Here is a 16,026-nt window from a genome sequence, read left to right on the forward strand (position 1 = left end):
TCCATTTAATACAAAACCGTACTTTTTTCTAACGGCTTATCGATTTCGGTATAAGTATCATTGTCAGCTACCGATGAATGTTAAGTATTACCAATTTTAATTAGCGGTTTAGGTGTGCTTCGTCAAATTATATTGTAACTCAAGAAACACCACGTTTTCGGATAAAGAGAAATTTTGATGAAATTTTTATTGTAGTTAGCATATCCCTTCTTATCTACCATTAACAGCTTTTTTCATTTCTAAATTTAAATGAATTATTAATCAAAAAAACCGCAAAAATGAAAATCTGTTCGGTTAATTTAAGTTTTGTAAAGAATTTATATATTTACATGAATGAACTTTTTTACACTTTTTTAATGCAAAAACGCGGTTTTTTCGAACGGCTTATCGACTTTCGTATTAGCATCATTGTCAGCTACCGGTTTATGTATAATGTCCCCAATTTAAATTAGCAGCTTGGGTGTGCTTTATCGATTTTTGTGGTGAAAGAAACCCCGCGTATTCAGTCCACGAAAGGCCTTGATTGAATTTTTTTGATGCAAACCAATTCTTTCCATATAAAGATTGATTACTGATAAAATTCAGAATTCAGAAAAAAATTAATGATTTGCAATTTTTTGTATTCGCTCTAAAATCTAATCTGCTAATATTTTATCGCGGCTTTATGAAAAATCCCTTTTTTCGAAACGTTCACGTTTGTTTTTCCAATATTTAAGCATCTCCCGCAGTGGTACCTTCTAGAGCACATTTTGGAGATATACATCAAACGACGCGTAATTACAATGTCTACCTTTTCTCATTTATACATTTTGCATAACCGAAGAGCCGCAAATATTCTATTCAAATAAACTGGAAAATTTAAATATAGACTATAGTCATTCAACAAGTGTATATACATAGCCCTCGTAATATCAAAAAGTTGTAAAAAATACTACTTGATTTCAATCACATTTTTGAGAAATTTTAACTTTGAGTGTTTATTTCTCCAACATGGAACTACTCTCGACCACAAAATTTTATATGTGTATTCTTTCAAGTCTTGTAAATTAAAATTCGTCATCACTTAATTTTCAAAATACTAAACGAAAGAAATATTTAATGCATAAAGTTGATTTCTTAAAATCATAAACAAAAAAAGAATTTCCCATATATATTTGAAAATACTGAACGTATTTGTAGAAATATATTAAATCTCTTGAATTATTTCTAGCACCTCGAATTTAACAAAGTATTGGGATCCAGAAAAATATTTTAGAATACAACATTTTAATGTATTCGCTTATATTGGCGAAAATATAGTTTTTAAAATAGTCCCTCGATAACTTCAAATAACAAATTCTACTTTTATGTGAAATCGTAATTTATAAGTTATTTATCTTCATGAATCTTTTTGCTTTATTTTAATTCAGATTTTTCCCGGTTAAACCTATTTCCAATATAAATCTTTTCTGGTCATCTGGGAACATTTATAGAACAAAATCCATATGTAATACAATTTATGGTTGCAAAAACTTGTCTAAAATGCTAAAAATATTTTATAAAAATGCTAAATAAAATGCCAAATGCTAAATTAAAATTTTACAGCTAAATCAAAATAAAAAATGCTAAATCTAGCTGCAAAAATGCTAAAATGGTCTCACTGTCAATATTATAGAAAATTCAAAAAGTACCAGTTAAAGAACGAAAGTGCCAGAAAATACTACATTTTAAATTTTCATTCAATCAAGTCCTTGGCTGCTTGGTTTTATATGTCTAGGATCATTAAAATAGAAAACTCAAAAAGAACCAGTTGAAGAACGAAAAAGTACCAAAAGGTTCCATTTTATATGTTCTCATTTACTCATTTCATGTTCCTAGGTAGGTAGGTAGATAGGAGGATGTATACTACATCAAATCCGAAGAAATACACCTAGGCCACTATCGGGCCTGTTGTGCGCTCCTTATCATCAAAAAAAGGGAACTGAATGAATTCTTTTTCAGTGTTCATAAACTCAGTTTCCTGAACGTAATTCCTAAGAATCTTCCAATCAGTGTTAGTCAGGAATGTTATTTCTGGGAGAGCATTCAGTTAAAGCTTTCTTACAATCCTAACCCTAATTGCCTTCTGGCTATCGGTAAATATATTAAGCGCTGTGGGCGCCATATTTATTCTAATCCAATTTACGCATTCCGTTATTGCTCGTACTTCTTCCTGGAAGCTTGTGGTATGATTTGGTAAACGGTGGTATATTTCTGTTTCTGGGTCTTCAATATAGAACCCCAGGCCCACTTTGTCCCCTAATTTAGAGCCATCCGTGTAGCAACGGATTCCTACTGGTATTTGCTCTAATGTTCCGCTTGACCAAGACATTCTATCTGGGATTAGCGTTTCAAAGTTTCCGACATATTCAGTGTCTGGTATGCGATCAGGCACGTCCGATGAATGTGTATAACCTTCCAATGTGTCCAGTATACATTGATGACGTGTCCTATAACCGTTTTTGGCCAGTTCGCCTAAAGTAAAGAGCCGTTCGGCTGTAAGCGCCGCCTCATATCTTATATATGTTTCAATGGGTGGAATATCTAGCAACGTTTCCAGAGCCTTGGTTGAAGTAGTACGCATGGCACCACTTATACCCAAGCAGCATGTACGCTGAACTCCCTGTAGTAGTTTGATATTGCACTTTTTGTCTAAAGCAGTCCACCAGATTATTGAAGCATAAGCTAGAATTTGTCTAATTACACTTTTATAAAGCCAATTTGTCATAGTAGGACTAAGACCCCATTTCATGCCTATATTTCTCCTACATATCGCCCAGCACCGATGTGCCTTGTTGATCCTATCCTCTATGTTGTGTCTCCATTTTAATTTCCGGTCGAGGATTACACCTAAGTACTTAACTTTGTCTGTCACTGGTACCTTCTTGCCCAGGAAGCAAGGTTCAATTTTTGTATTTCTTGTGAAAAGACAGATTTCCGGCCTTGAGCCCAGCACCCGGTCAACATAAAATTGGTCTAGGGGTTGGATAAGAGTATCAGTGTGAACGTTATTGAAGGCGCCTTCGATGTCAATGCATACCGCCAGTGTATATAGTTTGCTATCCAAGGTTTTAAGTAGGAAGGACGTAAGACTTATCGGTCGATAAGACTTAGGTGTCGAATAGCTAGGTTTCCCTGGATTAGGTATAAATATTACCCTTGCATCCTGCCATTTAATGGGGGTATATGTGAATTTCAAGCGTGCAGTGAATATCTGAGACAGATGTACGGAAACCAGTCCCGGCTCCATCTGTAAGAGTGCCGGGAAAATGCCATCCGGCCCTGCAGCTTTATAGGGAGCGAATCTCTTGAGTGCCCCCTTTAACCATATCAGATGTAATTACAATTTCCGTGTTAGCCTCCCCTTCTTCCAATATCGGTTCATCTATGTTATTCGATATACCGGGTGGGAAATGAGAATCCATTAGGAGTTTCATTATCTCCTCCATATCCTCCAGCCTTCTGTCCGTATCATCGACCATAGATTCCGGTTGGACATGAGTTTTGGATAGGAATTTTTATACCCTTCACCTTCGTGAGAAGGGTATATATAAGTTTGTCATTCCGTTTGTAATTTCTATAATATAATTTTTCGACCCCATAAAGTATATATATTCTGGATCCTTATAGGTAGCGAAGTTGATTATGCTATGTCCGTCTGTGTGTTTGTTGAAATCAGTTTTCTGAAGATCCCAGATATCTTCGGAATCCAAATCTTCAATAATTCTATCAGACATGCTTTCGAGAAGATCGCTATTTAAAATCTGCAAAATCGGTCCATAAATACCGGAGATATGAGCAAAAACCCGAGACAACCTCTGAAAATTTCATAAAAAGACAATTTTTTTCATGCTTTGATATACGCAACAACAACAACACTGCTTATTCATTGAGTATTTCGTTTCATATGTTTGGATGACTGTGTGTTTCATTGCCTTGTGTATATTGTTTTTGTTTCTTGGTGCATTCAGTTTCGTATGTTTGGATGTCTGTTGGTTTACTGCAGGGATGGCAAATTTGGTACGATGGTACTTTTTTTGATACTATTTGATGTTCAAAAGTACCGTGATACTCCCGAGCCTTATTTGATACTCTCTTTAAAAGTTCAAATTTGAAATTCTAAGAATGTTTTGAAATCTAGTTTTAAAAGCTACTTTTTAGAAGTATGTTTTGCAAATAACCAATGCAGCTCATTTCGAATTTTTATCTTGATTGACATTATATGAATATTAATCTAATTAAATTCCATTGTTAATATTATATGAGAAAATTACCAAAAATTTCAATTTTGAAAAACTATTTGACTTTAAAACTAATTATTTCCAAATGATAGAAGCTCGAAGGACTCAATTTCTATCTAATATAAAACGATATGTTTTGAAATTAAGAATTCAACCATAGATTCTAAGAGAAATTTTTTGTGAAAATTATTTGGACTTTAAAGCAAATTATTGTTTCATGTCATGGATGGTCTTATGTATGGTCTCATGTGTAGAATTTGATATGACTATTGATTTTTTAACAAATGAACACCTATGTACATCGAATTTTAATTTAAAAACACATATGTATATTAGGGTGGCCTCAAAATGGAAATTGCTGATGTTCCCACCGAAAATGAAAATTTAGTTTATTCTAAGATTCCACTTCTCAAAATTTTTGTCCTGACGTCAATATTTGGTGAGCTGGATCAAAGGATAAAAAGGTCCTTTTTAGGGTTTTTATGTTATTTTTTCACATTTTTGACAAATAAACCATATCCAAATTTAGTATCATATGTATATAACACCAAAATGATTTCAAATGTCGTAATTTTTCGGAAAAATTTTAAGTTTTTCATACTTTTACATAGAAATATATAATGTAATTAATTGAAATTATTATGTATATTATAAACCTCACCTCACCTTAATTTCACCGAAATGGTTTTTTCTGTTTTTTTAAATTCTTTATGTTTTGTATTTTATCTTAATATTTTAAACTCTATTTTGTCCCAGGTATTCTGTTAGCTATATTTATCTAACATACTTAATATGTACATCAGCATATGCATAATTTCATTAGCTTTACAATGCTATATAACACTTTATGGTTTCATTCTATTATCAATCAAATTTTCAGTTTAACTATTTACCAGTGTCGATTTTTCCTAAATGTTGATTTTTCGAATATCGAATAACCCGGTTTTTTAACTTTTTAAAAGCCGGTTTCGAATACTTTTATTTGCTTTGTATTCAAACATTACTTCAATTAAATTTTGAAATAAATAATAATACAGCCTGTCTAAACTTTTAAATATTCGAGTCAAGAAACTAGAGTATATTTTTCTAAAGCACCTTTGGTTAAACTTTTTTGATTTTCCTAATTAATTAAAAAAATTTATTTGTAAATTTGATTGGAATAACTGTTGGATAAAATTTTATCAATCTTAAGATTATATTCCAATTACAATAATTAAATTGTCGCTGAAATATTATAGCAGTGTTGGAATGCCTATGAAAATTTACTAAACAGGGACTTTAGAATAAACTAGGATTATGATTCTTCCCAATTTTTTACATTAAAGAAATAATGTTTATTTTAAAAAATCAGTTCGGGTCATAATTTTTTTTCAAATTAAACTAGATGTTTTTATGTATAATAAAAATCCGTTTTCTCTGAATTTGAAAAATATCAACCGGTTTTTTTCAAATGTCAACTATTCGAACTACTCGAAAACCGGTTTTTGGAAAATGTCGAATAATCGATCACCCTACGGTATATATAATACCTTTTCTACTTCTGTTGTTGATTATTTAAAAATGTCTAAATATGTGAAGGTGTATTTAAAAAATTAACAACTTTCAGCAAAAAAAAATATTTTAGTACTCTAAGATCCAAAAAAGTACCCTCTGAAATATTTTTTGATACTGAAACAAAATCTCATTTTCCATCCCTGGTTTACTGCCTTGGGTATTTTGTTTTTTTGTGTGTTTATTTCGTTTAGCGTTGTTGTTGTTCGTTTTGCTATTGCTATAATAATGATATAAACGGGAAAATGAAATAAATTAAAATTTTATAGAGTTGATATTTTTTAAATACACTGTGGATAAGATTCGGCACAGCCGAATATAGCACTCTTACTTGTTTTTTTTTTATTGATAACGCTTTGAATTATCATGTTAACTCCCACTCATTAATTCTAGACTCTTTATTGTCCCTCTTGATTGACCCTGTAAATATTTTTATTAGCGGAAAATTTTCAACAAACTATTTATTATAATATGAACAGTGGGACGTAATGTAAATAAGTACGTTAAATTCTGTTTCCACACTAGCTAAGTTTTAGATCAATTAAATAACTTCTTCAGTTCTAGTTCAGTTTTAGTTCTGTTCTAGTTTATCTTCGATACGTCATTTACGCTATCTACCTGTTCACAGAAAAGTTTCCAGGAGTCTCGTTTGGCTTTACGAACAATTTTCTTATATTCACCAAGTTTACTACGATACTCATCCCAGTATACTGCGGTCTTTTTACGCCGTGCCCGGTTAAATTGCGAAGAGTCTTACCAAGGTTCCGGATCTCCCCGGTTACCCAGGTTTTCTCCTGGGCAGATCTTCAATCTCGCAGAGGGCAACTGTCCTCGAACGATTCAACCAAGGCACTTGTGAGCATTTCTACTTTGGCAAATATGTCTTCTTTATTTCGACATTGAAAAGTGTCCTGACATAAACGGCTCTTTAGTAACCCCGTGTCTATATTAGACAAATATTTATCACGGCACTTGACAAAACGTCGACAGAAAAATTGTCAGTTTTTTGTTTATGTTAATACGTAGGGGTAACAAAACGATGATTTTATCACGACAACTCACAGATAATTTTATTGAAATAATGCTATATTTTATAAAAACAATTAAAATTAAACGCAAATTTTGTAAATAAACACTAATTTCACTAAAACTAATGTTAAAAATCAATTTTAATTGCACAAAAACAAAATTCTAAACAAATTTTACAATAAAATGACGTTTGTTATCATGACAACGTTGTCTAAACAATTGTTTAGACAACACTGTCATAACGGCGTTATAACGCTAATAAATGCCGTCTGTACCTGCTAATTTTTTATTATAATAACAATTTGACGTTTAGCATAATAAATATTTGTCTAATATAGACATGGGGTAAGGAACCGAATATTGTCCAATTAGTTTTAGACTTATTCCGAAACTTCATCGGCTTTGGTGGCGGCCGCAGTGGAACTAATATACATTGGGTATAACTCTCCAATTTTGACAAAACCCGCGCGATTTTTTTCAAATAATTTTTCACTTTTTTAAATAATTTAAGAATTTTTTTGTCACAGTCTCTCTTTACTATTTTTAAACTTAAATATCATCCCCATTTATTAAGATATTAGCACATATCTATACATCAAAAGAAAGCTTGAAATCTTTTCTACAATTTTCTCGATATTTATCGGTACCATTATATCGATGGATTTATGAAATAACGGCACTTTCATCAAAAAACTCTATATAAAAAATACTTTTTGTGGAATTTATTCTTAAAGGGTTAATAAATGCGGTCATATTATGTATCTTTGAAAAGGTATTTCAAAGCTCTTTCTAACGATATATATATTGTCAGGATCGGTTAATAATTAGAGAAGATATCGAATATATATAAATTTAACTTTGATGGTCTATAACTCCAAAACTATACATTTGTTGACCAAAAGACATATATCACAAGTCATAGAATTGAAAGCTTTATATGTGGTATAAATTTTTTCATAATCGGAGAGTTATACCTATAATATATTTAAGCTAATATATTTGTACTACCCCAAGCTACATGGTGGGAGTTGGCATCACAACCTATTACAATTTTCTTATTTTTCATTTGTGCCTCTTCTACCAGTTTCATCAGCTCCGACGTTGGTGGTAGTGTCGGAGAATCGAAAGGCAGGTAAACAGATGCAAGGTATATGTTGCCACGACCTTGCTTCAGCACTGTTGCATACGATGTGGATAATCCTGTTGAGAGGAGAAAACATAAGTTCTTGTGAGATAAGATACATGTTCTCGGTCGAGACCCTGTATCAGCGTAGAAAAGTTGGAAATTTACGTGATTTAATCCAGAAACCTTGTTGCGAATCGTGCAAGGTTCCTGGATTAAAACTATATGTATATTTTAGCCATCAGAGCGTTGGTAGCTGTCTCGCTCCGATGGAGGTTTATTTGGATAACCTCAATCATTGTCATCCATTTAAACTGTCTTCCAGCGAGTTAGATAGTCCAGATATTCTTTTCTTAGTAATAGGTAGTTTAGCTATGCTATCACTTACCTGTTTCACCATTTGCTCTACTTCATCCTTTTTGGGATTTGCTATAATGGTGTTGTTATTATCATCTGAGGATTCAGAGTCGGCTGAGGTAGCTTAGAGCTCTTACCGAGTACATCCTTCTCTTTCACCCCTATGTTTTTGCCAATGGCTTGCTGTACACTCGACGCATTGTCCGCCACAGAGGCTAAGGTACCCACCTCCGTAGTTGTATTTTGCTCACGATTGCAGGATGACGACGACATGTAATTCGCGAGTGGATCAACACTTGCCGCCGGTACTGGGTTATTTAGGCCCTGCACCGTAACTTTCATCTTTTTATTTTTATTTCCATGTTGTTTTTTTCAGTTTTTTGGTCCGCGGGGAATATAATATTCCCAGGTGGTGGACAATCTGCCCTCCCTTAGCTTGAGTCAAACTAAAGCTGTGGGAGAACAGATGGTCCATCACCACCCCCTATCCGCCACCCGGGACGCGCTCGGTAGGAAAAACGGGAAAACTCCCCGTTTATGTTCCTAAGTTCAATAAAATAAGTAGTATATAAAACAAAAATGTATCAAAAAGTCCCCTTTATATGTTATCATTTACTGGCTCTACATGCTTATTTATGTTTCTAGGTTCATTATTATACAAAATTCAAAAAGTACCTTTTAGTGAACGGAAAAGTACTAAAAATTCCCCTTTTCTAGATTCTCATTACATTCGGGCTTCATGTTTCTAGAAACAATATTATAAATAACACAAAAAGAACCTTTTGAAGAACGAAAAAGTACTAAAAAGTTCCCTTTTATATGTTCTCACATATAATTTCATGCTTAATTCATGTTTTTAGGTTCAATATTATAGAAAATTCAAAAGGTACCTTTTGAAGAACGAAAAAGTACCAAGAAGTCCCCTTTTATATGTTCTCACCTACTCCGGGCTCCACATGCTTGAGTTCATGTTTCTAGGATCAATATTATAAAAAACACAAAAAGTTCCTTTTGTTCTCACCTACTCCGGGCTCCACATGCTTGAGTTCATGTTTCTAGGATCAATATTATAAAAAACACAAAAAGTACCTTTTGAAGAACGAAAAAGTACCAAAAAGTTCCCTTTTATATGTTCTCACTTCCTCCGGGCTCTACATGCTTAATTTCATGTTTCTAGGTTTAATATTATAGAAAATTCAAAAAGGTCCTTTTGAAGAAAAAAAGTATAGATTCTCATTTACTCCAGGCTCCATGTTTCTAGGTTCAATTTAATAGAAAACTCAAAAAAGTACCTGTCGATGTACGATAACTTACCAATAAGTCTCCTTTTATAGATTCTCATTTACTCCAGGCTCCATGTTTCTAGGTTCAATTTAATAGAAAACTCAAAAAAGTACCTGTCGATGTACGATAACTTACCAATAAGTCTCCTTTTATAGATTCTCATTTACTCCGGGCTCTACATGCTTAAATATGCTTTTACCCCTTTTGGTACTTTTTTCCTCCCCATTAACGAAATCAAAATTCTATTCCAAAAATATGTATTCATATGTATAAGTTAATAAACCAAAAACAATGATACCCGTTAATAAAACAACCTTTTGATAAAACAGCAAACCCTAACAGCTGTTTTTGATTGTTGTGTGGTGAGTTTCTGTAAAAACGTAAACAAATGAAACAAAAACAAATTACTAGACATATTTATTTTGTGCTAAGAAAAATTTATGTATTTTAATAATGTTTTATAGCCAGTGCAAGTGTTCTTGGTGTACACCATCTACCCCAATAATAATCCCGGTTTCATTAGAATCAAGTATTTTTAAAACGGCCATATATAATGTGCAATTCATTCTATATTCCATGACTGGTTGAAAGAGTCACGGAATCCATCGGAGATCAACCTAAAAAATGAAAAAGGGGTGGCTTTAACTTCTTGTTCCGTTCATATGGGACAAGATTCGAGCCTCATCGTATCAGTTCGCCAGATACCTCATTTGTGTATATTGCAGGGTCCTGGTACCCAACACAGCCTTATTGTAAACGGTCTCATAATAATACTTAGATCTTTTCTTCATTCTACGACTATGCAAGAATACAGCTATGACATATTAATGCTTTAAGTGCAGCATGACTATCAACCTAAAATCTTACCAGAGACCGGCGAACAATGTGATTCCCTATTAGTTCCGTCACTTTCAAGATCGCTAAATCACCACTTGGAAGACACAACCCATCAGGGAGTCAAGGAACATTTTACACCGTTTGTAACACATTGAAATATTGTTCTAATATCCATAACAGTATATGCTGGGATCTAATTACAGTCTAAGATTGAGTTTGTTATTGAAAATGGACAATATCGGTATACGATAAACTCATCAGGGAGCCAAGGAACTTTTACACCGACATATTGGTCTAAAATCCATAAAAGTATAGACTAGGATCTTAGCCAATATTTGCCAAAATATTTTTAGTTGATGGAGTTTATTATTGAGCTTCAATATTCCAGTATAGCGAAGAAGAACGACAAAAACAAGTTTTATAGGAACTAAAATCTTTTTGCCAAATTTTATGAGGATCAGGAAATTATTTTACAAGATTTATATGATCCAAAACCTTTCTGGGTTGGTTCAAAATTGACCCTACCCCCATATAAGTTCCCCTTCAGAAAAAGACATTAACTGTAATAAAAATACCAATATAGCAAAGAAATTCCACATAAACAAGGAGTCAACATCGTTTTGTCAAATTTAAGGGGATCGGTCCATAATTTAACCTATCCCCGATATAAGGTCCACCTCGGGAAATTACTACCACTCATAACTGGCTTAAAAAAATAGCTATAAAATTCGACAACAACTTTTATATGAAACAAAATTTATCTGTTGAATTTTGTAAGGGTCGGTACACAGTTGACCCTACCTAAAACCTCAAACAGATTATGCCATCCGATTTCTACACTTCCAACTTAAAGTTCTATATATGTTTTTATCGTGCACAAGATATTCCGATAGCAGTTATATATAATTTTCTATATACTTCCATAATAAAATTTTTTGTAAAAAAAAAGTTTGTTGTTGTAGTACACACCCTAGCACGATGAAATCAGGAAAAAAATATATGCCATCCGATTTCTACACTTCCAACTTAAAGTTATATATAATTTTCTATATATTTCCATAATAAAACTATGTAAAAAAAAGTTTGTTGTTGTAGTACACACCCTAGAACAATGAAATCCGGAAAAAAATGTATGCCATCCGATTTCTACACTTCCAACTTAAAGTTCTATATAGGTTTTTATCGTGCACAAGATCGTCCGATAGCAGTTATATATCATTTTATATATACTTCCATAATAACATTTTTTGTAAAAAAAGTTTGTTGTTGTAGAACACACCCTAGAACGATGAAATCCGGAAAATAATGTATGTCGTCCGATTTCTACACTTCCAACTTAAAGTTCTATATAGGTTTTAATCGTGCACAAGATCGTCCGATAGCAGTTATATATCATTTTATATATACGGCCATAGTAACATTTTTTGTAAAAAAAAGTTTGTTGTTGTAGTACACACCCTAGAACGATGAAATCCGGAAAAAAATGTATGTCATCCGATTTCTACACTTCCAACTTAAAGTTCTATATAGGTTTTTATCGTGCACAAGATCGTCCGATAGCAGTTATATATCAATTTATATATGCTTCCATAATAACATTTTTGTAAAAAAAAAGTTTGTTGTTGTAGTAGGTCTTTATCGTGCACAAGATCGTCCGATAGCAGTTATATATCAATTTATATATACTTCCATAATAACATTTTTTGTAAAAAAAAAGTTTGTTGTTGTAGTACACACCCTAGAACGATGAAATCCGGAAAATAATGTATGTCGTCCGATTTCTACACTTCCAACTTAAAGTTCTATATAGGTCTTTATCGTGCACAAGATCGTCCGATAGCAGTTATATATCAATTTATATATACTTCCATAATAACATTTTTTGTAAAAAAAAAGTTTGTTGTTGTAGTACACACCCTAGAACGATGAAATCCGGAAAAAGATGTATGCCATCCGATTTCTACACTTCCAACTTAAAGTTCTATATAGGTTTTTATCATGCACAAGATCGTTCGATAGCAGTTATATATCATTTTATATATACGGCCATAGTAACATTTTTTATAAAAAAAAGTTTGTTGTAGTAGTACACACCCTAGAACGATGAAATCCGGAAAAAAGTGTATGCCATCCGATTTCTACACTTTCAACTTAAAGTTCTATATAGGTTTTTATCGTGCACAAGATCGTCCGATAGCATTTATATATTATTTTCTATATATGACCATAGTACATATTATTTTTTTAATGTTTTTTATTAAAAGGCATTCTGTAACGATATAATCCCAAATATATTTATATTTTATCAGATTTGTTTTTTTCCACATTTATATACATATTTTAATTGATCAAAAATATTTTTTTTAAAGTAAATCATGAAAATCAATTTTTTTGAATCTTTTCCACGTGCATAAACACATATTGAAAATGTAAATATTGAAAACGAGTTTTTGCGTCTTTTCCACGTGCACAAACACATATTTGTAAACAAAAAAAACTCACCACACCAAAAAAATGTTTACTTTGATAAAACAGCTGTTGCGGTTTGTTTTATTTTTCGTCGGGTTGTTTTCTTTATGTGCGTAAAACAATGTTCTATGAAAAAAGTACTTTTTAAATGAACGACGATAAGCTTTAAACTGTTTTTGTATCTTTTATAGAGAGTTAAATTTTTATTTTTTTTTTAATTTTTCTCCATCCCTGCATAATTTCTCACACAACTTTTGTACTTGCTCTATTTTATTGTTACAAACTAGCTAATACCCCTATCGAAATTAAATACATAATCAAAAAATTATTTATTTAGTTATTAAATAATGAAATTTTTCTTAAATATATTTTCTTCATTTGATGAAAATATATTTTATTTAAATTCTGAAATAATACATTAATGATCTTTTACTTTTATTCTTAAAAAATATTTTCTATTCTAATGCCTTGGGATACACAATAATTTTTGTTTTACCCTCTAGAAAATTCTAACTACAATAGTTTTCCAGATTAACAATGTGTTACATATGAGAGTTGCCAAGCAAATTATTGCAAGTTTGCCAATTTCTATGCATCGCCAATTTCTATCTATGAAAAATTTGAATTATCTAACAGTTTTTAAGATATACGAAATTTTGTTTTTAACTCATATATGTGGTGTCAAGCCCCCCATTGAAAGTCCGGCCGTTATTCTCTAAATGTTCACTTGAATCTTAAAGTTCTTCATGTAAAATTTAAAGATTCTAGCTGTAATAGATTCTTAGATATACGAATTTTTCTATTTAATACATGTGGGGGCTTCAAGCTCCACAGATGAAGGTCCGCCATTTTTTCTCCAAAATGTTCAGATGAATATTAAAGTAATTTGTGCAATATTTGAAGAATCTCAGTTAAACGAAATTTTGTATTTAATTCATATGGGAGGTACTATGTACCCCATTAGAAGTCCGCCCGTTATACTCTAAATGTTGAGATGACTGTCAAAGTTCTTCAAGTAAAATTTAAAGATTCTAGCTCTAATAGTTTCTCAGATATACGAATTTTTCTATTTTATTCAGATGAAAGTCCACTATTTTTCCTTAAAAATGTTCAGATGAATTTCTTCGTGCAAAATTTTAAGAATTTAGTTCTTTTAGATTCCCAGATAAACGAATTGGTGTATTTAATTAATATGGGAGGTGCCGCTGGGTAGTCCGCCAATTTATTACCCAAAATATTGACATGGATGTTAAAGTTATTCGTTCAAAATTTTAAGATTCTAAGGGCCAATCTTTAGGTGAATGATTAGCGATTAAATTAAAATTAATCCTCGAAAGATGTTTTTGAGTACTCAATTAGTTAATTTTGTTTGCAAGTTTAAGCGCCCAATGGAGGTGGTTTAATCTTAAGCACGAAATGCAAATGTGTAAACAGCTGATGCAAAAAAATTAATAAAACTTTTATAAATATAAACATTAAAATGTTCTATTTATGGATTAGTATAAACTATGGACACTTCAAAATACATTTTTTTGTTTTTAATTTAAGTTTTCATTAATTTTCATATTAAATTTGCAATTGTCTTCTTCTTTTTTATAAAATATGCATTGTTTTGATAACAAACAGTGACATTTTCTGTTGTTTTGTATGGTAAGTTTAATCTTGTACTCAAAAACATCAAAGGTGATTAACATAAGATTAAATTTATTTTTAGAGGTACTTTTTCATTCTCCAACTGGTACTTTTTGAGTTTTGTAAGATATTGAAATCGAAACATGAAATTAATAATTAAGGGACTTTTCGAAACTTTTTCGTTCTACAAAGGTACTTTTTGAGTTTTCTATAAAATTTTACCTAGAAACATGAAATTAAGCAAGTAGAGTCCGGAGTAAATGAGAATCTATAAAATGGGACTTATTGGTACTTCATCGTACTTCGATTGGTACTTTTTGACTTAGAACTTAGAAACATGAAATTAAGCACGTGAGAATCTATAAAAGTGGACTTTTTGGTACTTTTTCGTTCTTCAAAAGGAACTTTTTGAATTTTCTATAATATTAAACCTAGAAACATGTAACCATGTAGAGCCCCGATTAAGTGAGAACCTGGTTCTTCAAAAGGTACATTTTAAGTTTTTATATAATAATGAACCTAGAAACGTGAAATTAAGCATGTAGAGCCCGGATTAAGTGAGGTCCTATAAAAGGGGACTTTTTGGTACTTTTTCGTTCTTCAAAGGGTACTTTTTGAGTTTTCTATTAAATTGAACATAGAAACATGAAATTATGCACGTAGAGCCGGGAGTAAATGAGAATCTATAAAATGGCACTTTTTGGTACTTTTTCGTTCTTTGACTGGTACTTTTTGAGCTTGCTACAAAATTTGAACCTCGAAACATGAAATTAAGCACTTAGAGCCTAGAGTAAATGAGAATCTATAAAAGGGGAACTTTATCGTACTTCGACTGGCACTTTTTGAGTTTTACATAAAATTAAACATAGAAACATAAAAATAAATATGTAGAGACCGGAGTAATCTATAAAAAGGGACTTTTTAGTACTTTTTCGTTCTTCGACTGGTACTTTTTGAATTTTTTATAATATTGAACCTAGAAACATGAAATTAAGAATGTACAGCCCGGATTAAGTGATAACATATAAAAGGGGACTTTTTGGTACTTTTTCGTTTTTCGACTGGTACTATTTGAATTTTCTATTATAATGAGCCTAAAAACATAAAAGTAAGCAATCAGGGACTTGAGTGAATGAAAATTTAAACTGGAGTATTTCTGGTAATTTTTCGTTCTTTAACTGGTACTTTTTGAATTTTCTAAAATATTGAATATATAAACATAAAATTAAACACGCAGTATTCTAATTGAACGAAAATTTATCTCGCTTACGTCCATTTTACAAAAAGGGCACGATATCAATCGAAATCTCTATAGGCCATAATTGACCCTGCCGCCTTAAATGAATGATTTTAACGTTTTCTACGTACTTTGTTGGAACGAAAATATGTAATGTAAATATGTATATGAAATCTTCTTCAGAAAATGACTTAAACGCACATAAATGCCCAGCAAAAAAAGTGTGGAAAAAGATGTAGAATTTTCAT

Source organism: Lucilia sericata, unplaced genomic scaffold (assembly GCF_015586225.1).
Source record: "Lucilia sericata isolate MDLA Ls3-8-SP2 unplaced genomic scaffold, ASM1558622v1 Contig000168F_arrow, whole genome shotgun sequence".
Classification (NCBI taxonomy): domain Eukaryota; kingdom Metazoa; phylum Arthropoda; class Insecta; order Diptera; family Calliphoridae; genus Lucilia; species Lucilia sericata.